At 45.6% G+C, this 17,494-nt stretch overlaps 1 pseudogene; it reads left to right on the top strand.

Annotated features, from left to right (window-relative positions):
- Positions 1–10,544: 10,544 nt before the first annotated feature.
- On the top strand, positions 10,545–11,485 carry LOC115641998 (annotated as a pseudogene).
- The last annotated feature ends 6,009 nt before the right edge of the window (positions 11,486–17,494 follow it).

Genomic DNA, 17,494 nt, shown 5'->3' on the forward strand with positions numbered 1-17,494 from the left:
ACTGGTCTCTCTGTATTAAGGTGACAAAATACAGGGTTAATTGCTTAAAAGAAATATGAATAAACAGCCTTATTTTAAAAGAATACAAATCAAAGCACTCCAGCACTTATATTCATGCAAATACCAAAGAAAAGAAACCATATAACTTACTATCTGATCTCTTTGTCCTTACACTTAGAAACAGAAGATTAGAAAGCAGAAACTACTTCTTCAAAGCTTAGAGAAAGCAAGCAGACAGACAAAAGACTCAGACACAACATTCCCTCCACCCAAAGTTGAAAAAATCCGGTTTCCTGATTGGTCCTCTGGTCAGGTGCTTCAGGTGAAAGAGACATTAACCCTTAGCTATCTGTTTATGACACAGGCTTGCAGAAGCAAGGTCATAAGTACTGGCAGTTTTGCTAATTAGTATATAAAAAAGTAAATAACAAAAAATATAATACAAACAATATGCAAATAAACAACTTCATGTCCAAGTGCCTCTACTAATAAAAGTTTTAAAAAGTAATAACTTGATAGGGGTCAGTATGACCAATGTATTTAGTAGAAGATAGTTTAAAAAAGTTTAAATAATAATGTGTACTTGGGATCAGTCCTTGGAAGCTATCTTAGAAAAGACATTTTCCTCACATGTTGTTCTATTGTTGATTACTCAATACAGACTCAGAATATAGGTTCTAAACCTATTGCTTATGTCTGTGTGTACTTACACCTTATAAACTGCAGTGTTAGACAAGAGCACACTTACTTACTGATCAAACAGAATTGCTGAGTTCCTGTTGATTTATTCCTTAGACTGCCTGAAGTGAAATAGTTAAGTTGCCCCATTTGGGGGCCATGACAACCCTAGGTAACAGAGTGAGCCTGGCCAGGAGTGGTGTAAGGACAGGAACAAATTAATGCAAGTGGTTTGTTTGTGTTATTTTACAGTAGGTGTGGGGGTGGGGGGGTGGAACAGGGTAGCAACCTGAAATTCTCCATGCCACAGTCTGTGAGTTTATTTAAGGTCACCCTCTGTTGTTGATTTATGAGCTTGGTCCAAAAAAGTCTGATTAAGTAAAAAAGATTTGTGAGAGGGACAGGAAACACTTGGAAAGAAAGAAAAACCAGAAATGGTTTTGAATAACAGCTTAGCGAATTTTATACAGAAACGTGGGAATGGCCCTTGAAAGCTGGAGCCTTAAGTGGCCCTGGAGCACTGTTGCAGCTCTGTAAAGAATGGGAATCCTGAGCTGGTACAGGAAAAGGGAGGGATCCTAATGTTAATGGGAATAAAAAAAGCTGCATTACAGGGGTTATGAATGGCAGCAACAACATTAAACCAGGAGTTAGAATATTTAAGGGTCAAAATAAAAAATGTAAATATATAACTTATATGGCAAAATCTGAAACCCTCCGAGTCACACCCCTCACGCAAGCAGTGCAGCTGGTCGCTATGCAGAAGCAAGTGTGTACTAGGAAAAAAAAAGAAGAAAAAAACAGGCTGGAGCAGCAAGTGTCTGTGTTAAGACATCCAGAAACGGAGAGTGAATCTGGTGTCAGAGCCTCAACACAGGAATCCCATAGTAGAAGTCAGGGTGACCATGGAAATGTAAGAAGCAAATTTGTGCTCTTAGAACTATGTTGGGAGAAGAGAAGGGAAGAGTGGCTGTGATTCGAAGTAGTCGTAGCCTGCGAAGGTGCGGGAGCGTGTGGGGCAGGTCAGATGAGGATGGCTACTTGTATCCTTCTCATTATGATAATGAGAAAAGTGATTCCCATGATCTTTCTTTTCCTGTGTGCACGTCTCGTTTATGGTCCCCTTTACTTGAAACCCTGGAAAAGTCGTGGAAGCTCCAGTCCATGGCTCCAAACGTGACCACCTTAGTATGGAAATGGGGTGGTCAGAAGGGGGGAGGAACAGAAGAGCAGAAGAGTTTTTTTGCCATAAAACAGTAAAAAAAAAGAAAACCCTAAACAGCTCCAAACCAGTTAAAATTACTGTACATGCTAGATCCCAAAAGGACATTTGGAGCACAATCCAAAAAAATTAAGAACCCGCTCTTGAGAAAGGGGGGAGGAGAAACTCAGCCAGCTGGCCTAAGTACAAATTAATGTTTAGTTTGTATTATGATGTAATCTCCCACTATATAAAATAAAAGTTTTGTTTTGTTTTGTTTTTTTAAATCAAGTTAAAAGTTTTTAAAAATTAAGCATTCCCTTGCTCCGTGTTTGCTGGCATTGGAACTCCAGGTGTGCGTCTCTAATTGTATAAATCCAAAATCTGTTGTAATCGAGGCGAGGGAAGACTTCCCATAAATAACAGCAACATAGAAAGTGAACAATACCCTTGACATCACTACTGACTCCGGTATCCTGGGAAAACACCTTACTCTTTCATACCCCACGGATGGATATTCCCCCACTACGGTAAAGCTGAAAGCCTTGGACTTAGACAAAGTAAACATCAGTGTGGGAATGAACCAGAACTGGCAATGCATTATAGTTTGGATTGCAAAGGATTTTTACTGGCGATTACAGAATCCCTCCCACTTTGGTGGCAACATCACAATTCTTATGTATTCATATGGACTTGTTGGAAAAGCATATTGTTAATAAATCAATTAAAGACTACTCATATGTATGGAATCTGTCAGGCTGCTAATTAATTGTAGCAAGCCCAAGTGCACTCACCTGAGGAATGAAATCGCTAAGCGAACAACCCCACGGGAAAAGACAATCCATTGTAGGCTGTAATATTCCCCCTTGTTTCCAAAGGCACTCAATGAAAAATTAAAAAAAGCAAAATTGCAAACAGTGACAACAAAAAAATGGAAAATTCTTTTGTCTTGCACTTAAAAAGCCCTGGATTTTCAGAAAGTTTACAACAGAAATAAATAATGTTTAAAATAAAGGATGATTAAATGATGCCTTGGTAAAATAGTTATAAACATGCAGCCCGATACAACAGAAGAATGGCTCCTCCAGGGACCCCATAAAGTAAAAGGCATGGAAGTATAAACTTTGGAACCTCCTGTAAATAATTTAATTGGAGCATGTGTAGTTCAATCCAATGTAAAAAAGCAATTGGTAATTAATCCAACCCACACTCTAAAAATAGGACTTGTGAATATTACCTAGCCTCTGTTCATCAGAGGATGGAGATGGATGGCAGGAGAAAGATCACTTGATCACACTGGGCTAGATGGACCTTTGGTCTGACCCAGTACGGCCGTTCTTATGTTCTTATGTTATGTTCTACCTTAGCAAATATTTTAACAATAAAACCCCATTGTAAAAAGTTTGTTCAACCATTGTATGAGCTGAAAAAATTAAATAAATAATAATATTCTCTGACCCAGGGCTGGCTCCAGGCCACAGCATGCCAAGCACGTGCTTGGGGCTGCATGCCGCAGGGGTTGCTCTGCCGGTTATCAGGAGGGCGGCAGGCGGCTCTGGTGGAGCTCCCTCAAGCATGCCTGCGAACGGTCTGCTGGTCCCGTGGCTCTGGTGGAGCATCTGCAGGCAAGCCTGTAGGAGGTCCACCAGAGCCGTGGGACCACAGGATTCCCACAGGGAAGCTTGCGGAAGGTCCACCGGAGCCGCGGGACCGGCGAGCTGCAGAGCTCCCCCCGCGGCGTGCCGCCGTGCTTGGGGCGGTGAAATTGCTAGAGCCAGCCCTGCTCCAACCCCATGTGAATATGAAAGAGGGACATTTTAGGAACAATTGGTGCTGGGGTAGAAGTTCTTAACAGCACAAATAAAAAGGTAGTTGCAAATAAAGTAAATGCAAAGGGTCAACGCCTGAAGGCATCCTTAGATTGGCTACGTTCATTCAAAATAGGGTGGCACAGGTTTTAGAAATATAGAAACAATTTTAAAACAAGGATCACCTCCGCCTCTTTCAGGCTGTTGGGTCCTCCCTGGCGCTGGCATGCCTGGAAATGTAAATTATTGATATGGTAAACATATAGTTTGGAATGGAATAAATGAAATACCCCCATTAAAAATTTAAAGCATTGTTCAAAAAAAAATGCAATCCTGGTAAAAAAAATTATAAATTTTAGTTATAATCCAAAATTTTAAAAAATCATTACATTTGTTTTATTAATGTCTAAGGCAAATAGAAAATAGGCTTCTTCTATCACAACCCCTGGCTTTAATATCAATCAAGCAGTAATAGAACCCAGAAATCTTAAAGTATGGGGCATAAAAAAGGCCCAGAAATACAAAACAGTGAAATTAAAGTCTACTTTAAAAAATCTGGAATTATATATAAATGTATTAAAAATGCTTCACAACCACAAAATATATATTTAAAAGTAATAAAAAATGTCATTTTTTTCTAATAATCCATTTTGAAATAAATCTGTAGTTGTTTATGTGGGTAAGAATTGTGTGTGCCTTAAAAGTTAGTGTCCTGTGCTCATTGTTAATTATGTGTACAATATAATCCATAATCCCTCCCCTCCATATGTGTTTTTTGGCAAATTGTAGTCATTAAAAATGTAATTTTGATTTTTAAGTATCTGAATTAAAACACAACCAATTAAAATTAAAATACATCTTACGCTCCAATGTAATACCTAAACAGTAATTAAAAGGGTTAGCAGAGATTCAGAACACAATTGGTGGGAGACATCATTTGGATGGTCTCCCATGGCATCAGAAATTTTCAGTTTGGCTTTATATCCAACTGTGGTGATTCTAATGATTCAAGTGCCATTGGTTGTTGTGTTCTTATCACTGACATGCTGGATAAGGAAGAAGATTGATAGGTTGCCAAGCCAGTGATTTTACAAACCATGGGCACATCCCAAAAATAAGTACATGAAGTCTGATCTTTACTGAGGCAAAGTCGGGGTGAAACCAAAAAGTGCCACTAAGAAAATTCTTGCTCAGTCTTGGCTGAGAGCCTTGAGCCTAATGCTGGACTTTCAAAAGTAACTCACTGAACTAGTTTTTTACATATACTTACTTGTGAAAGTACATATATAGATGTAGAGGCCTCAATATTTGGCCTTTGAAAAGGGGAGTGTTGCCTTGGATTTAAACAATGTATATATGTGACCAGAATGTGATCCAGCTAATTGCCACCATATTATGTGCACTGCACCACAATGAATTAATAAAATAAAACAGCACATAGGTAAGAGTCAGTTTGGAGACAGGCTTTCAGAAGCAAGGTCATAACCACAGGCAGTTTTGCTAATCAGTATAAAACAAAGTAAATAACTAAAACAAAAAAAAAGTAAGCAAACAACCTTAAGTCTAGATGCCTCTATTAAGAAAAGTTTATTAAAAATTTAGAAAATAATAACTTAATAGGGATCATTATGACCAATGTGTTTAGTACAAGTTAGTTATAAAAAGTTTAAATAATAACGTGCACTTAGGAGCAGTCCTCGGAAGCTATCCTGGGAGAGATGTTTTCCTGACATCTTTACTCCCTGGCAGGGAGGTGTTTGGCCAGCGCTGGCCTGTCGTTGATTACTGAATGCTGTCTCAGAATGTAGGTAAATATCCGAGATGTTCTAAACCTGTTCCGTATGTCCGTGTGTGCTAACATCTAATAAGCTGCCGTGTTAGACAAGAGCACGCTGACTTGAATTACCCCTTGATCAAACAGAATTGCTGAGTTGCTGCTGATTTATTCCTTACATGGCCTGAAGTAAAATAGTTAAGTTGCCCCTTTGGGGGGTTTCTGACACACCCAGGTAACAGAGCTCCTATATTTTTTCCAGCTCTCCTCTCTGTGGCAGAGACCTCTGTATATTTTGGGCAGGGTTGGTGGTTTGACAGTATGTGACCATGCTGCTCCTTGTGAGGGTATGATTCTGCCTTCACAGAGCTTCTCCCACCTAGGTCCCGTTGGATCTAGCACAATCACTTGCAGCTGGCTGAAGATAGAATTTGGCTGGGAGGTTATTATCAGTGTATCATTCAATCCATCTACCTTGAATTGAAATTGTGATGACAATGTCTTCAAGCAGCTTCTGCCCTCAGACACAGTGGCCCCTTGAAATGTGGGATTAGTTTAATGCATCGACAATGGCCTCTGTGCTTCACTTTCTATCTTCTGGGAATCTGCTCTCCCTCCAGGTGTGTGAATGGTCCATATTCCCTGTATGTGTGAGACAGCAGGGGTCTCCTGGGAATCGTCTGACGTTGCTTATTTATAGTACAACAGTACTCAGAGGCCATAATTAGAAACTCTCTGCCCAATTCTCTCTCTGCTCAACCTTTAAAGGACAAAAAAAGTCTCATCATAAATAGGTTCCACCCAAACTTTTGAAATGCACAGTTCTAGATTCAGTACGTACAAATTACCCCTCACTTGGTATGAAGTGAGCCCTCTGCCGAAGCCAACCCAGGCAGTGTCAGGGACTGTTTCTCTGACTGCAGGTTGAGATACTTGCCAGGTAAATGACAGATCCCAAGAGCAATACCCACTCCCAGGAGTGTTCTATAGCACATTATAATACTCCTCTGACAGCAGATCGGTCTCATTCACTTTCAGGTTCGGGGGCAATGATTTATTTATAGGAATGTCCATAGTGCTCATGGGAACCAAGCTCAGACATTTGTGGATCCCGTTTCACACCCTCCCCACCCTGTGTGAGGTTGGGGGTATCATGAGCCGCATCTTACTGACAGGGGAACTGAGGGTGCAAGACAAAGTCTGAAGAGCACATTGCGCTCCCGAGACCCAAGCTGGTGCCCTAGCTACAAGTCCCCGGTCCGGGTGTTTGCTTTGGGTAGCAGATATGCCATGGGATGTTTGTCCAGTTGTTTGCATTCTCAGGCATGGAAACGGGTCTATCAGTTTTCATTTTTCTAACTTCCTCCAGGCCAGAATGGACGGCCATCTTTGCCCTGGGAGTGTCTCTGCCCCCGAGCCCTGTGGGTGAGGAGCCCAATGGAATAGAAATGGGTTCTTCCAAAATGTGACAGGAGGCGGCGATTCCAGGATAAGCTCTCTGCCTCTCCCTCCAGTGACAGGCAGCCTCCGGGTTGGGGCACCACTGCTGCTTAATTGAGGCCTTGTCTATATGGGGAAGTTGAACCTGTTTTTAAACCGATATACTGAAACGGGTAAACTCCCATGTGGATGCTACTATTTCACTTTCAAAGGGGCTAACTGCAGTTTAGCTTAGACTGGTTCCCAATCAGCTTAACCTAAACTAAACTAACAGAGACCAGGCACAGGTTTGTACCAGTTGAGCGAAAGCAGTTTAAACACACTCCTTATATGAAACTGGGGCAATTTTTTCATGCAGACACATTCTGAGGCCTCATCTATACACAGGCCAGGTCTACACTACAGACCTATCCATGTCGCTGGAGAATGTGAAAAATCCACACCCCTGAGCAAGGTAGTTATACTGACCTAATGCTCTCCCCCTCCCAGATAGCACTATGCCTCCCGCTGACAGAGCTCCTGCCTCTTGGGGAGATGGATTAACAACACAGACAGGAGAAGCTCTCGCGTTAGGATGGAAAGTGTTATAGCTGCTCTGCTGCACGCTGTAGCACCGTACATGAAGACAAACCAAGAGATTTGCACCATTTTAACTAAACTGGTTTAGTTAAACCGATGCAAACCCTTTTGTAGACACTTTTATTTTGGTTTAAATCTCACCCTTAGTCTGAAATCAAAATGTCCACAAAGTCTTTTGCACCAATTGAACTGAATGAGTTTAAATCACACCTTATGTTAAACGAGTGTAACCCCGTGTATATCCGAGCCCCACGGTCAACTTTACACCCAGTGACCCTGCAAAAGCCAGGCCAGCAGCTGCTGGACGTTCTCCTAGCATGTGCAAAGTCACTAGTACACTGCACTGAGAAAATAGACAGAACTCTGCTCATGGCTCGCTCATTACAGGCTGAGCTGTAAATGCCTGTGCGGTTAGTACTGAGGGTGTGAGTAAAGTTACCAGAAGGGTTCATTGGAGGAAGGCAGGCTACATCTGTGGGAGGAATTCCCAACTTGGGGAGATGTTCCCACGCTAGCTCTGACCTAGCTCGCTGCCTACAAAGAGAAGAGTAGGTGCCGCGGTGCGAGCAGTGGGACACGCCAGCCTCCCAAATACACAGATAGGGGTTCTGATGGGCTTGAGCTTGGCCCCTCACATGGCCACAGCTACCCTGCTGTATTTAACATGCTGGCTCTCTCAAAGATGGGAGCAACGTCTCCAGCTGCTGTGTAGACAAACCCACAGAAACCAGATGGAGGAGTGAGAACGTCACCAGGGGAGAAGTAGGCAAGGTGTGCCCTGCATTCTCATCATGAAATCATTTGGTACCAGTCCTTTGGGTGCTTTATGTGCAAAGCTCCCAGCAATGTCCATAGGACTCCTGAGCTCAGAGAGCTCCCAGGTCAGACCCCTGGTGTGAACCTCCTGCTTCCTTCCTCCAAAAGGCAGGGCTGTGAGAAGGGCCACAACTCTCCCAGGAATATGCAGGGCTCAGTCCTGTATCTCCTGCTACCAGGGCCATCCTTAGGCATAGGCAGCTTATGTGGCTGCATAGGGCACAGAAAATTTGGGGCACCCCTGGGTCTTAATGTCTAACCTCCCCACAACCTTTCCCTGTCCCTGTTCTGAGCCTTCCTGCAGGCTCCCACCACAGCTGGCTGCTGCAGCCTGGTGAGTCTTCTTGCAGAGGGGATCTAGTACTTAAAAGTGAAAAAGCCTCCAGCCTCCCAGACCTATTAGCTCAACACTGAAACTGTTAAAGAGCCATTCAAGGGGTAATGAAGCCATTTAACAGGCATTTGCCAACCCCCAGGTATAGACTGTTGGTTTCTGAAAGTTCTGACAAAACCAGTGGTGCATTACTGTGATATTTACTCAGAAGAACGTGTTAGTCTACAGGACCTTCCTTTAAAAACTGCTCTCAAATATATTTCATTGGTGTGTTGCTGAAGATTATAAAATCATGTCACTAAAAAATCTTTGCATAGATTTTTAGATGCATGATCTGAGGATTTCTCTTTAGCCTTAAATGCTTGGATCTTCAGACATACAGTTTTTAAAATAAATCTTTCAACCCCCCCCCCCATCTAATATACACATGCCAACCCGGGCTGCCACCAGGTGTAGGGGCACCAGTTTAATAATACTGCATAGGGCCCCATAAATCCTAAGGATAGCCCTGACAGGGCAGCTTCACCCTAGCTTTGAATCCTGCAGAAAGAGACTTTTGACACAACAGAACAGTCCGGCGGAACGGTTTGCCCTTCTCACTTGAATTCATTGCTGGAATTGATGCTGGCATGACAGCCCCGGAGAAAGCTTAGGGGGAGCCAATCTACAATCCCTCAGGCCATTCCAATAGGCCTCATCTCTGACAGACAGAGGCTGACTCTAAGGACAGGGAGGGCAGCTGAGTGTTCCAGGCCCGCTCCACCCCATCCTCTTTGCTGAGATTCCTTCCAAGGGATTAATTAGCCCCTGTTGTCCCACAAGAATCAGGCCTGAGCCATCCAAATCCTTTACCCACATGTATGGTAATGCTCATATCACTTTCCCTCCCCTCCCTTGCCGCAGGTATTCAGGAGGCAATGCACAATTAGTAAAAACGGTTCAAATCAAGTCCCTCTTTCAGCTGGCCACAATGGGCCACGTCTCCAGTAGGTGTAAATGGGTACAACTCTAATGTCTGTCTGCCCACTTCCAACAGCTCAGGACCAGTGTTCCCTCAAATTTTTGCCACCCATGTGCAGAATTAATTTTTGTTATGTGCACTGATATGGAGGTGATGTGTGACACGTCACCTCCATATCGGTGCATATAACAAAATTCATGTGCAGGGGGTGGGGACAAGTGGTTTGGAGTGTGGAAGGGGGCTCAGGGCTGGGGCAGAGGGTTGGGGTGCAGGGGTGTGAGGCCTGTGGCTGAGGTTGCAGGCTGTACAGTGAGGCTGGGGATCAAGGGATCAGGGCTCAGGCAGCGGTGCAGGGGGTGAGGGCTCCGGCTGGGGATGCGGGTTCTGGGGTGCGGCTGGGGATGAGGGGTCTCAGGTGCAGAAGGGTGCTCTGGGGATTTGGCAGAGAGAGAGGACCTCCCTCAGTTCTCTTTCCCCACAGCACCACCTGGGCTGGGGCAGAGGGACGTCTCTTCCCGCCACAGTAGCTCCAAAACTGAGGATGCGGGATAGGCACCCTTCCCCCAGCCCCCACAGGGTTCAGGTTGGGTGACCCTGGCAGTCTGGGCCGTGGCTCAGTCTGGGCCACCAGATTTTTCATGGACAGTTCATAGTGCATCTAATGAGAAGAGTGTAGAGAAAAAGAATCACAGCTTTGAACTGCTACAGAGCCCTTAATTACCACTAAAAGCCAAGGTAATGAAGGTGGAATGTCTGCAGTGCAGGAACCAAGAAAAAGGTTATTTGTTACTCACTCTTAGTGTGCTATTAGCTCAGGATAGATAAAGAAGTAATGCTGAGAAAATGCCACCTTGTCATGTTTCCTTCAGCTGGTTAATGATTGTTTTCATGGTTAATTACCGGGGCAGGAAGCAACAATGCAGTGGAACTGAATGCACCCAACTGGATCCACCATGGCACTTTCAAACTGAACCATGACCCACCCCTTCACCTTCATCCTCTTTGGCATCCCGGGGCTGGAGGCGGCACACGTCTGGATCTCCATCCCCTTCTGCTCCGTCTACATTCTGTCCCTCCTGGGGAACGGCCTCCTCCTGGTTTTTATCAAGACTGAACCGAGCCTCCATAAGCCCATGTACCATTTCCTTTCCATGCTGGCGCTCACCGACCTGGTCATATCCACCACCACCCTGCCCAAAACCCTCTGCATTTTCTGGTTCAGGGACCAGGCCATTCACACCAATGCTTGCCTGGCCCAGATTTATTTGATTCACTCAATGAGTACCATGGAGTCTGGGTTCATGCTGGCCATGTCCTTCGATCGCTATGTCTCTATCTGTAACCCGCTGTGACACTCGGCCATTCTGACCAATCAGGCTGTAGCCAAGGTAGGGCTGAGTGTTGTGATGAGGGGTTTGTGTTACTGGGCCCACACCCATTCCTGCTGCAGCGGCTTCCATACTGCAGGACCAATTTCATTTCTCACACCTATTGTGAGTTCATGGCACTGGTGAAACTGGCCTGTGCAGACACAATGGTTATGAGTGCCCATAATCTGGTCGTGGCATTTCTCACCGCGGGGTTAGGTTTTATCCTCATTGTCCTCTCCTTAATCCTGATTCTTCGGGCTGTTTTCAGACTCCCCTCCAAGAAGGCGCGGCGCAAGTCCCTCAGCACCTGCGGATCCCACGTCTGCGTCATGCTGGTGTTTTACACTCCTGCGTTCTTCTCCTTCCTCTCCCACCTCTTCGGCCATGTGGCTCCCCACGTTCACATCCTCATTGCCAACATGTACCTGCTCTTCCCTCCCATGATGAACCCCATCATCTACGGGGTGAGAACCCCGGGGATCCGGCAGAGGATGCTCCACATCTTGGGTGTCAAACCAGCCTGAAGCCCATGGGACCGGTCAGCGGCTGGGGAGCAAGGTCCATGTGTAGTACTAGAGTTTTTTGTATTATGTATAAGTTAAAATGAACAATAAAGAATAACACTGTAGCATGAATTAAGTATATTTATGTGTGATATGATTTGACCATATTCTGCCGGCCACCCTTTCTGAAAGCAGAAAGGAATGACCTCGTGTGCCATTGGTAAAGATGCATCAGTCAGAATCTTGTATCTGAAGCTGATTTCAAGGCAGTAATAGACCTTTAGGGTCACTGCTTTGTTGTAGGTTTAAAATTAGCATTTTGTAATAAGTAAAAGAATGCAATGATTGTTTTCTACTGCATTGCAATCCGATGTTCCTGGTCAAATGTTCTGTGTAAATCAATCCTGTTTTATATGTGAATGAGAAATATGAGTGTTAAAAGATAAATGTGAAGGTCATCACAGGACCAGATGTTCTAGGGAGGAACCAAGGACCAACATAAAGGCGCCAGGAGATAGAAACGTGCCCCTATTGAGATGTCAAAGGAGGGCAGATTAATGACTCTAAAAATGAGGCAGGCACCTGTCAATTGGGGCAAGATAGCTTTGATTAAAACCAGCATGGGGTAACTCCCTGAGAGACTGATGAAGGAACAAAATAAAGAATGAGAAGAACAATTTAAGAAAACAAGCACTTGTCAAACAACGATTCATTACAGCGTGATGATGCAAAACTCATTGGTCCCAATGAAGGAAGATCAGTATATAAACAGGGTGCTTTGCCATGAGATTTTTGGTTCGTCCTGTCAAGACTTCTCCAGAGCATCATGTCACGACTGATAGAACCTGGCTCCCCTGTACCCACGATCAACCTAGCTGGCCACTAGGTTGCTCTGGACTGGTAACTATAACATTGACTGGGGGGACAGTGTGTGTGTGTGTGTGTGTGTGTATGTGTATATGTGTGTGTGTGATTTAATGCATATGCTAATTGCTGTATCTCCAATAAATGTAGAGTATTGCTTTTCCCCCTGAAAAAGATACCATATGATTCTTATAAGCATAACACATGCAGGTGACATCAGGGCCAGAAAGGTTAGGGATCCAGACGGCTGTCTCCTCCCGCTATGAAAAGCTACCTCATGATTGCTGAGCAGCAGGATTAATAAACACACTTGTCTGGGCCTGAAGCACAACACGACTTTCACTTTCCACTGGTCTAGAACATCGTTATCGTTTGTCATTTCCACCTGGAAATTCCTTTCTTAATGATTCTCAACATTGTGTTTGCTTATTTGACTGTCACTGCATATTGTGGAACTATCCACAAGGACTGGCTTCCAGTCTGAGCTTGACAAATTTATGTAGGGGATGATATAATGGAGGATAGGATTAAAATTCAAAATGATTTTGGACAAACTGGAGAAATGGTCTGAAATAAATAGGATGAAATTCAATAAGGAAAAATTCAAATTACTGCACTTAGGAAGAAACAATCAGTTGCATACACACGAAATGGGCAATGACTGCCTAGGAAGGAGCACTGCAGAAAGGGATCTGGTGGTCATAGTGAATCATATGCTAAATATGAGTCAACAGTGTAACGCTGTTGCAAAAAAAGCAAACATAGTTCTGGGATGTATGAGCAGGAGTGCTGTAAGAAAGACACGAGAAGTAATTCTTCCTTTCTACTCTGCACTGATTGGTACTCAACTGGAGTATTGTGTCCAGTTCTGGGCGCCACATTTCAAGAAAGATGTGGAGAAACTGGAGAAAGTCCAGAGAAGAGCAACAAAAATGATTAAAGGTCTAGACAATATGACCATTGAGGGAAGATTTAAAAAATTGAGTTTGTTTAGTCTGGAGAAGAGAAGACGGGGAAGGGACATGATAACAGTTTTCAAGTACGTAAAAGGTTGTTACAAGGGGGAGGGGGAAAAATGTTCTTTTTAACCTCTGAGGACAGGACAAGAAGCAATTGGAAAAAGTTTTTTCCTAATGTCCAACCTAAACCTCCCCCACTGCAACTTGAGACCATTACTGCTTGTTCTGTCATCTGCCACCACTGAGAACAGTCTAGGTCCATCCTCTTTGGAACTCCCTTTCAGGTAGTTCAATGCAGCTATCAAATCCCCCCTCACTCTTCTCTTCTGCAGATTAAACAATCCCACTTCCCTCAGCCTCTCCTCATAAATCATGTGCTCCGATCTTCTAAACATTTTTGTTGTCCTCCGCTGGACTCTTTCCAATTTTTCTACACCCTTCTTGCAGTGTGGAGCCCAAAACTGGGCACAGTATTCCAGATGAGGCCTCACCAATGTCGAACAGAGGGGAATGATCACGCCACTCGATCTGATGGCAATGATCCTACTTATACAGCCCCAAATGCCGTTAGCCTTCTTGGCAACAAGGGCACACTGTTGACTCATATCCAGCTTCTCATTCACTGTGACCCCTATGTCCTTTTCTGCAGAATTGCTGTCTAGCCATTCGGTCCCAACCTGCGGCATCCCTGCAGCACAGCCAGTGCCTGGACAGGAGACCTGGGCCGTGTGAGGGACAGACTGTGAACTGCCCTGACATTCCAGAGATGGGAGTTTGGGGGTCTCCTGTGCCACAGGATGGGGATCTGGGTTTTCCTTTAACCTTTCCCATTTTCTCCTTATTTTTTTATTTGGTTGGTGTTTAATAAATTGTATTTATTTGAACTATATGTAATGATCAGTGGGTCAGGTAAGTACCCGGAGCAGACAGACCATCCTAAAGTGCGGACACCATAGCCCCTGAAATAAGTTACCAAAATAAGCTGGGGGTTGAGCCCCCAAACAATCCTGGGCCCAGCCTTGTTGGGGTTACGTGGACTCTGTCACACAGGGGAGTGGAAAGGAAGTCCTCAAAGTCAAGCAGGCCTCTGAGTAAAGGGAGTGGCTGCAAGGTCTTCCACAATACAGATAATAATAAGAAATTATAAACACAGTGATCCAGCCAAATCAGGGCCTCGACCCCCTTTGCCTTTAGCTACAGACAAAGATGAAAACATTTTTGACAGCTACAGAATATTAGTAACTTGTATACAGGTGGATACAGCCCCCTGTTTGGCTTGGACAGCAGAATTTGTTCAGTCTTATTTCAGAGCTTGCAACCCCAGGTGCTCCACACTGGAGAAATACTCTGTGCCAGAGAAGCAAGCACAGAGTTCAGCTGTGGGAATCCAAGTGCCCTTCAGCCGGGGCAGTGCTGGAAAGTCTGACTCAGCCTGGAACATTCAATTTCAATTCCACCTGGGAGAGACTGGGAGGAAATGAACCAAGAGAGAGAGAACAAATCCAGTGCAAATGTAAGGGGACTGTTGCCTCCTTATTAACATTCAGTGGGGGTGTTTGGTTGCTAGCTCCCAGCACTAAAAAGGGAGGGGTCGATGGGAAATCAGGGGCCTGAGACTGTCAGTCTCCAAGAACAATATGGAGAGGCCAATGCTCCAGATCAGCCTGATTGACAGGGTGGGCAGGCTAATCAAGGAGTCAGGAGGCCAGGAGGATCCCCTCCTCCATGTGAGCTGGAATTGTCTGAGTCAGATGGAGTGTGGCTGAGCTAAGGAGAGAGCAGGGGCCCAAGCTAAGCTGCTAGGCACAGAGCTGCAGCCCAAAAAACCAGAGCACAGTCCAGAGAGAGCAGACCTGCCCTGGGAGGAGAGTTGCAGCAACCAGAGCCAGAAGGGCCAGATAAGCAGCCTAGGAAGCAAGTTAGAGCAGAGAGCAGAGTCACAGAAGCAGCCTGCAGAGCAGACCTGCCCTGGGAGCAGAGCTGGAGCCAGAGAGGCCAGAGAAGCAGCCCAGGGAGCTGAAGGCAGAGCAGCAGCAGCAGTCACGCTGAAGGAGAGTGGAGCTAGAGCTGGGACTGGAGCAGTCTGGAGCTGGGTGCGGTGAGCAGCTGGGGAGAGCGAGGGGGACCCTGGGCAGTGGGCCCAGCACAGGGAGACGTCTCAGCCAAGAGGCTCTGCAGGCCAGACTTGGAGGGGGATCATAACCCTGACAGGGCGGGGGTGAGCTGGGGAGAAGGGTACTGCCACCCAGAGCCTGAGAGCATGTGGCCAACACCAGAGCAAGTGTCCAACCCGCAGCATTCCTGCAGCACAGCCAGGGCCTGAGAAGGAGACCTGGGACCTACACAGAACAGACTGTGAACTGCCCTGACATTCCAGAGACACTGTTTGTGATGCTCTCTGCCACAGAGCAGGGTGATGTGTTTTCATTTAACCTTTCCCATTTTTCCTTAGGAGTTGAGCCCCCCAGGAATCCTGGGCCCAGCCTTGTTGGGGTTACGAGGACTCTGCCAGACAGCAGAGTGGAAGGGGAGTCCTCAAGGGCAGGGAGGCCTCTGGGTAAAGGAAGTGAGAGTGAGGACTCAGATCCTTTCGCCAGCCCACTTCACCGGGGTAGCGCAGAAGCCAGGAAAATTCCTCACAATAGCGGGACCATTCCCCCACTTACACAAACACTAATCCAGTCTCTATCCCTTCCAGAGGGCCGCCCTTGTTCCACAGCAGCTCTGGGAGGAGGGCCTGGCCTCTTTCCCATGGACAGGCCTCCGGCAGCTCTCTATCCACAGGAACATTATGTTGGTGTTGCTTTTACTAAATTTGTTCCCCCATAGCGGCCCCAGTGACTGGGATGCATTGGCAGGTTTCTGAGTGGGAGCGGAAGACGAGTCCCAGAGTTCGCACCTCACAGGACAGGGGAGCTCACAAACTGCAGCTAGTTCTGAAAACCTGAGAGTCACCTTCAGAAGATGACAAAGGTTCAGGCTCCCTCTTCCAGCCTTTGCTCTGCATCTCATCCAACAAAGAGTCCCTGCCAGATCTGGGTTCTGCCTGTCATACTGCCATCCGATCTCTCTGTGCCTCAGTTTACCTATCTTCATAAAATAATTAATTTACTGGATTTGTATAAAGTTTTTACTTTGTTTTTCGTTTGTTTCTTCTTTTGTTCTGTTTTCAATGGCTTTCTCTTTTGGAAGTGTCTGTAAAAATTGTAACTTTTAACTTTTAACACAGTGAGGGAGTCGAAGTGCGGACAGGTGGCGAAAAGGCGAGGGGGTGGGGGAGGAGGTGAAGTGCAGCCTAGTGGTAAAGAGCAACCTGGCAAACTGAAAAATTGAAATGAAGAACTTGGGAATTCCTTCCTGCGGGACCCTCAATCCCTTTCACCCCCGCTGGGAAAGAGCTGAGAAAGGAAAAGAAATCAGTTCTTGCTACCAGCTAACTAAGAAACGTGCACAAACATCTTAAGACACAGAAATCCAATCACGTTCTTTAAAAAAGGTAAATTTTATTAAAAAGAAGAAGAAAGAAAATACATGTGGAACTCAGGCTGTTGCTAGATTTTAAAGAGCAACTGCAGGAATTTAGCACCAAGAATAGCTTCGTGCGGTCCAGCTTAAAGGTTACCAAGCAAACTCCAGGTCAGCCGGATTGACAGGGCAGGCATGGCTAATGAGGGGAACAAGAGGCCAGGGGTCCCATCCACAGTGTGAGTGGGGCTGCCTGGGCCAGAGCGATGCTGGGAGCGGAGCTGCAGCAACCAGAACCAGAGAGTCCAGAGGAGCAGGCCAGGGAGCTGCAGTGGAGGCAAAGGAGCAGCAGCAGTGCTGAGGCAGAGTGGAGCTGAAGCTGGAGCAGTTCAGAGCCGGGTGAACTGAGCAGCTGGGCAGAAAGAGACAGGACCGTAGGCAGAGGACCCAACACAGAAAGATGCCCCAGCTCACCAGATTTAGAGGGGGATTTTAACACCAATGAGAGGGTCAACACTGGGAAAAAGAGTCCTGCTACCTAGAACCTGAGGGCATATGGCCACTGCCAGACCATGTCTGACTTGTGGCATCCCTGCAGCACAGCCAGGACTGGGCAGGAGGCCTGGGATGTGTGAGGCAGAAACTGTGAACATTTTCCTATAACTTTTCCCATGTTGTCCTTTTATTTAAAATTGCTTGCTTTTTAATAAATTCTGTTTGCTTGAACTCTATGCGAGGATCA

Source organism: Gopherus evgoodei, unplaced genomic scaffold, assembly GCF_007399415.2.
Source record: "Gopherus evgoodei ecotype Sinaloan lineage unplaced genomic scaffold, rGopEvg1_v1.p scaffold_36_arrow_ctg1, whole genome shotgun sequence".
In the NCBI taxonomy this organism is placed as follows: Eukaryota; Metazoa; Chordata; order Testudines; family Testudinidae; genus Gopherus; species Gopherus evgoodei.